A 10,150-nucleotide genomic window follows, 5' to 3' on the forward strand; every position below is an offset into this window, starting at 1 on the left:
CCAGATACTGACTGGTTATCTGATCCACGCCCCTACCTTTTTTTTAGGTATCTGTGACCAACAGATAGATTAGGGCCTAATGAATTTATTTTAATTGTTTTAATTTAACCTTATATGAACTGTAACTCAGTAAAATCTTTGAAATTGTTGCGTGCTGCATTAACATTTTTGTTCAGTGTATAATTGACTGTTTTTTGCAGTTATTTATCCTGGGAATAGAAAGTGGTTTTAGGCGGGAAATCTCTGTAAATCTCGGTAACACAGTTCCCGCTATTCAGCCCTAATCCAATCCACATAGCCTGGAACTCTGTTTCACCTTTGTTTCACTACAGCAGTCTGGCAATCCTGAATCCTATCATTGAATCCAGGCTACAGCACTCAACCTACAGTCTTCCTTGACATGAACCTCTCCTCAGTCTATCCAAACCGAAACTTTGGCCAGTACTTGACAGTCTGCACCCTCTTCCCTGTTCCTGTATTAAGGTTCATCTTCGGCTGCGAGGGCGGTTGAGGTGCCACCGGGAGGCTTTTCCTCCTCTCTTTACTCCTGTCTGTGATGGTGAAGCCTCGTTCGCTCTGCAGGTCGTGCAGGTTGAGCCTGGGGAGGAAGTGCGTGGCGACGTGCTGTGATTTGACCCTGGGGCTGGAGCCCATCTTGGCTTTGCCTCTTTTGTTGAGGGCCACGTACCAGTCCCGTCCCGTCCGGTGGTTCCGGTGCAACACCGAGGCGTACGTGTTGTAACTGTTCTCTTGGAAACGCTCCCGGAATCTACAGTCGTCCGTGAACCTCTCCTGAAAAAAACCCCACAAACAAGTTGTACAGAAATGTTACCAAGAGCAGACTGCTACTGTTACATGTGTAACACAGCAGGAAGGAACAAAGTGGTATGAATGACCTAACATAGAAATCCTCTCGATTATCTCCTTAAACCAATCAGCAAGCAAGCAACAACAAAAAGAAAGCCTCTGAGCATATTTGATCAGAACTATCATAAACCCTCCCTTTACATTTGTTTAATGTAACACTTTAAAGCATAAAAAAAAGAAATGAGCCCTGGACACATCTAAAGGAGATGTGAGATATAGTTCTAAGAATATCTCCGTGATGATTGATGGCACATAGACTAACCACTAATCTCCTAAAGAGAGTCCCAGCTCAGATGGAGAGGTGTCGGAATGGGGATTTGCACCATGGAACCGGGCGACATTGGGGAAAGGATACATTCAAGTATTTTATATTCACAATACTCTCAGTGTGTCTTGTGACTGAATGAATGTATGAGTTTCCATTTCCCTATAAACTGTTAGGTCAGTCGTCGGTAGGGAGAGAGAGAGAGAGAGGCACCCTTCAATCTTCCTGCTGAATCCTACCCATGTATGAATGTATGAGTTTCCATTTCCCAGGCTATAAACTGTTAGGTCAGTCGTCGGTAGGGAGAGAGAGAGAGAGAGAGAGAGAGGCACCCTTCAATCTTCCTGCTGAATCCTACCCATGTATGAATGTATGAGTTTCCATTTCCCAGGCTATAAACTGTTAGGTCAGTCGTCGGTAGGGAGAGAGAGAGAGGCACCCTTCAATCTTCCTGCTGAATTCTACCCATGTATAAATGTATGAGTTTCCATTTCCCAGGCTATAAACTGTTAGGTCAGTCGTCGGTAGGGAGAGAGAGAGAGAGAGAGAGAGGCACCCTTCAATCTTCCTGCTGAATCCTACCCATGTATGAATGTATGAGTTTCCATTTCCCAGGCTATAAACTGTTAGGTCAGTCGTCGGTAGGGAGAGAGAGAGAGGCACCCTTCAATCTTCCTGCTGAATCCTACCCATGTATGAATGTATGAGTTTCCATTTCCCAGGCTATAAACTGTTAGGTCAGTCGTCGGTAGGGAGAGAGAGAGAGGCACCCTTCAATCTTCCTGCTGAATCCTACCCATGTATGAATGTATGAGTTTCCATTTCCCAGGCTATAAACTGTTAGGTCAGTCGTCGGTAGGGAGAGAGAGAGGCACCCTTCAATCTTCCTGCTGAATCCTACCCATGTATGAATGTATGAGTTTCCATTTCCCAGGCTATAAACTGTTAGGTCAGTCGTCGGTAGGGAGAGAGAGAGAGGCACCCTTCAATCTTCCTGCTGAATCCTACCCATGTATGAATGTATGAGTTTCCATTTCCCAGGCTATAAGCTGTTAGGTCAGTCGTCGGTAGGGAGAGAGAGAGAGGCACCCTTCAATCTTCCTGCTGAATCCTACCCATGTATGAATGTCATACAAATGCAGATGAGTTTGATACATAGGTTCTCTTTGTAGTTGAGCGTGTGTGTTTTGTGTGTGTGTGTGTGTGGGGGGGGGGGGGGGGGCATCTACATGTTTACAGACTGGTCAGGATATTGGTCAGGGGTCAGGGGTCACACTTTGTTTGTACAGTATGGATCTTTCATGTATAGATGCTCTACAGATGTCCATACTATTAACAAACGATTTGTTGTTAAGCAACTGCTTGCTGAGGTTACGGTTAATGTTCGGTTTAGGATTAGAATAAAGGTCAAGGTCAGGGTTAGAACTAGGGTTAGGGTTAGTAGACAGTTGTAATGTTAGTGATAGTCTGTAGAGCTTCGACAGACGCTTTCACTAACATTAGTGTTAGTCTGTAGAGCTTCGACAGACGCTCTCACTAACATTAGTGTTAGTCTGTAGAGCTCCGACTGACGCTCTCACTAACATTAGTGTTAGTCTGTAGACCTTCGACAGACGCTCTCACTAACATTAGTGTTAGTCTGTAGACCTTCGACAGACGCTCTCACTAACATTAGTGTTAGTCTGTAGACCTTCGACAGACGCTCTCACTAACATTAGTGTTAGTCTGTAGAGCTCCGACTGACGCTCTCACTAACATTAGTGTTAGTCTGTAGAGCTTCGACAGACGCTCTCACTAACATTAGTGTTAGTCTGTAGACCTTCGACAGACGCTCTCACTAACATTAGTGTTAGTCTGTAGACCTTCGACAGACGCTCTCACTAACATTAGTGTTAGTCTGTAGAGCTTCGACTGACGCTCTCACTAACATTAGTGTTAGTCTGTAGAGCTTCGACTGACGCTCTCACTAACATTAGTGTTAGTCTGTAGAGCTTCGACTGACGCTCTCACTAACATTAGTGTTAGTCTGTAGACCTTCGACAGACGCTCTCACTAACATTAGTGTTAGTCTGTAGAGCTTCGACAGACGCTCTCACTAACATTAGTGTTAGACTGTAGACCTTCGATAGACGCTCTCACTAACATTAGTGTTAGTCTGTAGACCTTCGACAGACGCTCTCACTAACATTAGTGTTAGTCTGTAGAGCTTCGACTGACGCTCTCACTAACATTAGTGTTAGTCTGTAGACCTTCGACTGACGCTCTCACTAACATTAGTGTTAGTCTGTAGACCTTCGACAGATGGACTATCCCAATAAAGTGTTACTTGGTCAGGATTCTCAACGAAAGAAATTAGTTTTCAACGTTCAGGATTTTCTTGGAGACTGCGTCACCTCGAGATGCTTGTTTGATGAGCAGTTTCCTGTAAAGTGATAGGGGCGATAGTTTTTCTCCCTCCCCCCCCCCCCCCCCCCCCGGCATAAAGGCAATTATCTAATCAGAGTAGGGACAGGAGAAACACGGCCTGAGGTAACATGGTAGTATGTCAACCAATTCTCACCCAGATGTTAACCAGCTGACTTCAGTTTATATCAGTGTGTGTCAACTGAGCCGTGTTAACATCAGCAGCATTAGCACAGAACGAAATACCACATCATTCACTTGGGGTTCATATACTTCTTAGGGTGTTAGTTTAACCGTGGTCAACTCCCAGGCAGAGCTTGTTTCACAGTCAGATTTAGTTTAACCGTGGTCAACTCCCAGGCAGGGCTTGTTTCACAGTCAGATTTAGTTTAACCGTGGTCAACTCCCAGGCAGGGCTGGTTTCACAGTCAGAATTAGTTTAACCGTGGTAAACTCCCAGGCAGGGCTGGTTTCACAGTCAGATTTAGTTTAACCGTGTCCAACTCCCAGGCAGGGCTGGTTTCACAGTCAGATTTAGTTTAACCGTGTCCAACTCCCAGGCAGGGCTGGTTTCAGAGTCAGATTTAGTTTAACCGTGTCCAACTCCCAGGCAGGGCTGGTTTCACAGTCAGATTTAGTTTAACCATGGTCAACTCCCAGGAAGGGCTGGTTTCACAGTCAGATTTAGTTTGTGTCCAACTCCCAGGCAGCGCTGGTTTCACAGTCAGATTTAGTTTAACCATCTCCAACTCCCAGGCAGGGCTGGTTTCACAGTCAGATTTAGTTTAACCGTGTCCAACTCCCAGGCAGGGCTGGTTTCACAGTCAGAATTAGTTTGTGTCCAACTCCCAGGCAGGGCTGGTTTCACAGTCAGAATTAGTTTGTGTCCAACTCCCAGGCAGGGCTGGTGTCACAGTCAGATTTAGTTTAACCGTGGTCAACTCCCAGGCAGGGCTGGTTTCACAGTCAGATTTAGTTTAACCATGGTCAACTCCCAGGCAGGGCTTGTTTCACAGTCAGATTTAGTTTAACCGTGGCCAACTCCCAGGCAGGGCTGGTTTCACAGTCAGATTTAGTTTAACCGTGGTCAACTCCCAGGCAGGGCTGGTTTCACAGTCAGATTTAGTTTAACCGTGTCCAACTCCCAGGCAGGGCTGGTTTCACAGTCAGATTTAGTTTAACCATGGTCAACTCCCAGGCAGGGCTGGTTTCACAGTCAGATTTAGTTTAACCGTGGTCAACTCCCAGGCAGGGCTGGTTTCACAGTCAGATTTAGTTTAACCATGGTCAACTCCCAGGCAGGGCTGGTTTCACAGTCAGATTTAGTTTAACCATGGTCAACTCCCAGGCAGGGCTGGTTTCACAGTCAGAATTAGTTTGTGTCCAACTCCCAGGCAGGGCTTGTTTCACAGTCAGATTTAGTTTAACCGTGGTCAACTCCCAGGCAGGGCTGGTGTCACAGTCAGACTTAGTTTAACCATGGTCAACTCCCAGGCAGGGCTTGTTTCACAGTCAGATTTAGTTTAACCGTGGTCAACTCCCAGGCAGGGCTTGTTTCACAGTCAGATTTAGTTTAACTATCTCCAACTCCCAGGCAGGGCTGGTGTCACAGTCAGATTTAGTTTAACCATGGTCAACTCCCAGGCAGGGCTTGTTTGACAGTCAGATTTAGTTTAACCGTGTCCAACTCCCAGGCAGGGCTGGTTTCACAGTCAGAATTAGTTTGTGTTCAACTCCCAGGCAGGGCTGGTTTCACAGTCAGATTTAGTTTAACCGTGGTCAACTCCCAGGCAGGGCTGGTTTCAGATTAAACCCAGGGCATCTACTCCAGGACTACAAAACAAGAGAGTGAAGAGTGTTTTTACTCTTGAGGGGTCTGGGAAACTGGCTCTCAATGTTTCTATGTATATCTTTCATGCCCTAGATGTTGTGAAATTCAACTCCTGGACACTATATCACATGGTATTGCCTATATTTTAATATGTCATTATTACACGTTGAGGCATAGGTCATTTTGTGGATATTCTTTCAAATAGCACTCTGGACCACCAGATTACATTAGTAAAGTAATTAAGAGGACCAGCAAATTATACTGAGAAGTGCCAAGGTGAAACTCCTCATTAAAAACAGAGTTTCCCGATTAACTTTTCTATCAACCACAACCTTCTATAAGAGTCAAAAGCCTCTGGAGCACGTTGAGGGATTCACTCTGGATTCTGTTGTTATTATAATGACATTTATCGGATCAGATTTCCAACACAGAAATAGAAGTGTAGAGTTAAACAAAACACTGCGACAACCGTACAATCTGTAAATCGCTGTGAGCCGTGCGCCCCACTGTAACCACGTCCTATTAGCAGTGGGTGTGTGTGTGTGTGTGTGTGTGTGTGTGTGTGTGTGTGTGTGTGTGTGTGTGTGTGTGTGGAGAGCGAGGAGAATCCAGACTAATTCTCCACTGATGGATCCTATACAGCTGGACTAACTATAATTGTGTCGGATTGGGGTTAGGCCTGTAAAACCAGTTGATGATGATCTCAGAGCAGATTACAGACTAGACTAGACTAGACTAGACCAGACTAGACCAGACTAGACTAGACTAGACCAGACTAGACTAGACCAGACTAGACCAGACTAGACTAGACCAGACCAGACTAGAACAGACTAGACTAGACCAGACCAGACTAGACCAGACTAGCCTAGACCAGACTAGACCAGACTAGACCAGACTAGACCAGACGAGACTAGACCAGACTAGACTAGACTAGACCAGACCAGACTAGACTAGACCAGACCAGACTAGACTAGACTAGACTAGACCAGACCAGACCAGACTAGACTAAACTAGACTAGACTAGACTAGACTAGACCAGACTAGAGCAGAACAGACTGCTCATCATGGGGTTGAGTGTCTGTGTCTGTGTGTGTGTGTGTGTGTGTGTGTGTGTGTGTGTGTGTGTGTGTGTGTGTGTGTGTGTGTGTGTGTGTGTGTGTGTGTGTGTGTGTGTGTGTGTGTGTGTGTGTGTGTGTGTGTGTGTTGCTCCTATCAAAGAGTTGCATAGATTGACAGACAGGAGCAGGGACTTCTTTGTCCCAGTACTCATTAGAGACCCAACATGTCAAATTATTAAATGACTACACTCATTCAGCATAGAGATAAAACCCATTCCTCAACGTGCAGGAGAAATCACGAGATAGTTGTTGAATAATTAACAGCGACCTCTAACATTCAAGAAAATCATCATGATACAGGCAGTAAATGTGAATTGATTGATACAGTTAGTAAATGTGAATTGATTGATACAGTTAGTAAATGTGAATTGATTGATACAGGCAGTAAATGTGAATTGATTGATAAATGTGAACTGATTGATACAGTTAGTAAATGTGAACTGATTGATACAGTTAGTAAATGTGAATTGATTGATACAGTTAGTAAATGTGAACTGATTGATACAGTTAGTAAATGTGAATTGATTGATACAGTTAGTAAATGTGAACTGATTGATACAGTTAGTAAATGTGAATTGATTGATACAGTTAGTAAATGTGAATTGATTGATACAGTTAGTAAATGTGAATTGATTGATACAGTTAGTAAATGTGAATTGATTGATACAGTTAGTAAATGTGAATTGATTGATACAGTTAGTAAATGTGAATTGATTGATACAGGCAGTAATGTGAATTGATTGATACAGTTAGTAAATGTGAATTGATTGATACAGGCAGTAATGTGAACTAATTGATACAGTTAGTAAATGTGAACGGATTGATAAATGTGAACTGATTGATACAGGCAGTAAATGTGAATTGATTGATAAATGTGAACTGATTGATACAGTTAGTAAATGTGAATTGATTGATACAGGCAGTAATGTGAACTAATTGATACAGGGAGTAAATGTGAATTGATTGATAAATGTGAACTGATTGATACAGGCAGTAAATGTGAATTGATTGATAAATGTGAACTGATTGATACAGTTAGTAAATGTGAATTGATTGATACAGTTAGTAAATGTGAATTGTTTGATAAATGTGAACTGATTGATACAGGCAGTAAACGTGAACTGATTGATAAATGTGAACTGATTGATAAGTAACCCATTCCTCAACTCTAGAAAAAATTAATCTCACAATATGTTTGTCTTGTGGCTCCCTAACTAACTGCTAAAAATACCTTTGGTGGGAAACTATAAACTGTAGGATGTACAAGAGGATGGAGATGACCACGTCCTCAACCCTACAATGCCTTGTATAACCCTGTTCTAGTTGGTTCTGAAACAACAGCACCGTTCTGCTTTGTTGAAGAGTGCAGCATAGCAGAACAAGATGCCATTACAGCCATTCTGTAAACATGTCACTCACGAGATGAGCTGCCATAACAACAGAGGCAGAACATCAACTTTATAAGTTGTTCTAAAATCACCAACATCCTCTGGGTATTGTTGTTTTGAATTATAATTTGAAAAATGTATGGGAACCCCCTTGATGGTTGTGGGTGGGTGACTTAAACAGTTTTAGCACGACAGTGCAGTAAATTCTACAAACACATTGAAAGGAGTTACTGTAGCACTTGTGCACAGCTAGTTGAGAGATATAATGTAGGCCTGCAGTACAACAGGCTGTACAATAATGATTCCAAGAGTTCTTCTATTGAAAGGGTCCTGTGTGGCTCAGTTGGTAAGAGTGTTGTGATTCCAGGTCTGTGGATTCAAATACCACTGGGGTCACATTCAAAAAAGTGTATGTGCTCACTGTGGATGCGTTTGGATAGAAGTGTCTGTTAAATTATATATATTATTACATTAATAAGTGCTTGGGGAATGCTGAGGTGTTCTTTAGTGGAATGCTGAGATGTTCTTTAGTGGAATGCTGAGATGTTCTTTAGTGGAATGCTGAGATGTTCTTTAGTGGAATTAGTGGAATGTTGAGATGTTCTTTAGTGGAATGCTGATATGTTGTTTAGTGGAATGCTGAGATGTTCTTTAATAGAATGCTGAGATGTTCTTTAGTGGAATGCTGAGATGTTCTTTAGTGGAATGTTGAGATGTTCTTTAGTGGAATGCTGAGATGTTCTTTAGTGGAATGCTGAGATGTTCTTTAGTGGAATGCTGAGATGTTCTTTAGTGGAATGCTGAGATGTTCTTTAGTAGAATGCTGAGATGTTCTTTAGTGGAATGCTGAGATGTTCTTTAGTGGAATGCTGAGATATTCTTTAGTGGAATGCTGAGATGTTCTTTAGTGGAATGCTGAGATGTTCTTTAGTGGAATGTTGAGATGTTCTTTAGTGGAATGTTGAGATGTTCTTTAGTGGAATGCTTAGATGTTCTTTAGTGGAATTAGTGGAATGTTGAGATGTTCTTTAGTGGAATGCTGAGATGTTGTTTAGTGGAATGCTGAGATGTTCTTTAATAGAATGCTGAGATGTTCTTTAGTGGAATGCTGAGATGTTCTTAAGTGGAATGTTGAGATGTTCTTTAGTGGAATGTTGAGATGTTCTTTAGTGGAATGCTGAGATGTTCTTTAGTGGAATGTTGAGATGTTATTTAGTGGAATGCTGAGATGTTCTTTAGTGGAATGCTGAGATGTTCTTTAGTGGAATGTTGAGATGTTCTTTAGTGGAATGTTGAGATGTTATTTAGTGGAATGTTGAGATGTTCTTTAGTGGAATGCTGAGATGTTCTTTAGTGGAATGTTGAGATGTTATTTAGTGGAATGCTGAGATGTTCTTTAGTGGAATGCTGAGATGTTCTTTAGTGGAATGTTGAGATGTTCTTTAGTGGAATGTTGAGGTATGATGATGAGCAATACAATTATTCTATGGTTCTATCATTCTATCCTGTCTCTGTTTACGCCTGGTTTCAGTTCAGTTTAATGACTGGGAGCAGACAGGTGAGGGTTTATTGTGTCAAATCTGAATGCTAGGGCAACTCTTTTAAAACGTCCCTTTCGCCTTATCCATGTGCTCCATCTGAGCAGATTAGGATGTTTTGAATGGTTTTCTAATTTACCAATCACTACATATATAAATATAGATATTTATACAGTAACAGTCTAAACTTTGGACACACCTACTATTTCAAGGGTTTTTCTTTATTTTTATTATTTTCTACAGTGTAGAATAATAGTGAAGACATCAAAACTATGAAATAACACATATGGAATCATGTAGTAACCAAAGAAATGCTAAACAAATCAAAATATATTTTAGATTTTAGATTCTTCAAATAGCCACCCTTTTCTTTGATGACAGCTTTGCACACTCTTGGCATTCTCTCAACCAGCTTCACAAGGAATGCTTTTCCAAGTCTTGTAAGGAGTTTCCACATATGCTGGCTGATTTTCTTTCACTTTGCGGTCCAACTCATCCCAAACCATCTCAATTGGGATGAGGTCGGGGGATTGTGGATGTAGCACTCCACCACTCTCCTTCTTGGTTAAGCAGCCCTTACACAGCCTGGAGGTGTTTTGGGTTAATGTCCTGCTGAAAAACAAATGTTAGTCCAGCTAAACGCAAAGCAGATGGGATGGTGTATCTCTGCAGAATGCTGAGGTAGCCATGCTGGTTAAATGTGACTTGAATTCTAAATCAATTACAGACAGTGTCACCAG

At 42.2% G+C, this 10,150-nt stretch overlaps 1 pseudogene; it reads right to left on the reverse strand.

The window, feature by feature from the left end:
• Window positions 1-342: 342 nt before the first annotated feature.
• LOC139389552 (fibroblast growth factor 5-like) overlaps window positions 343-10,150 on the reverse strand; it is a 27,832-nt pseudogene continuing 18,024 nt past the window's right edge.

Source organism: Oncorhynchus clarkii, chromosome 30 (assembly GCF_045791955.1).
Source record: "Oncorhynchus clarkii lewisi isolate Uvic-CL-2024 chromosome 30, UVic_Ocla_1.0, whole genome shotgun sequence".
Classification (NCBI taxonomy): domain Eukaryota; kingdom Metazoa; phylum Chordata; class Actinopteri; order Salmoniformes; family Salmonidae; genus Oncorhynchus; species Oncorhynchus clarkii.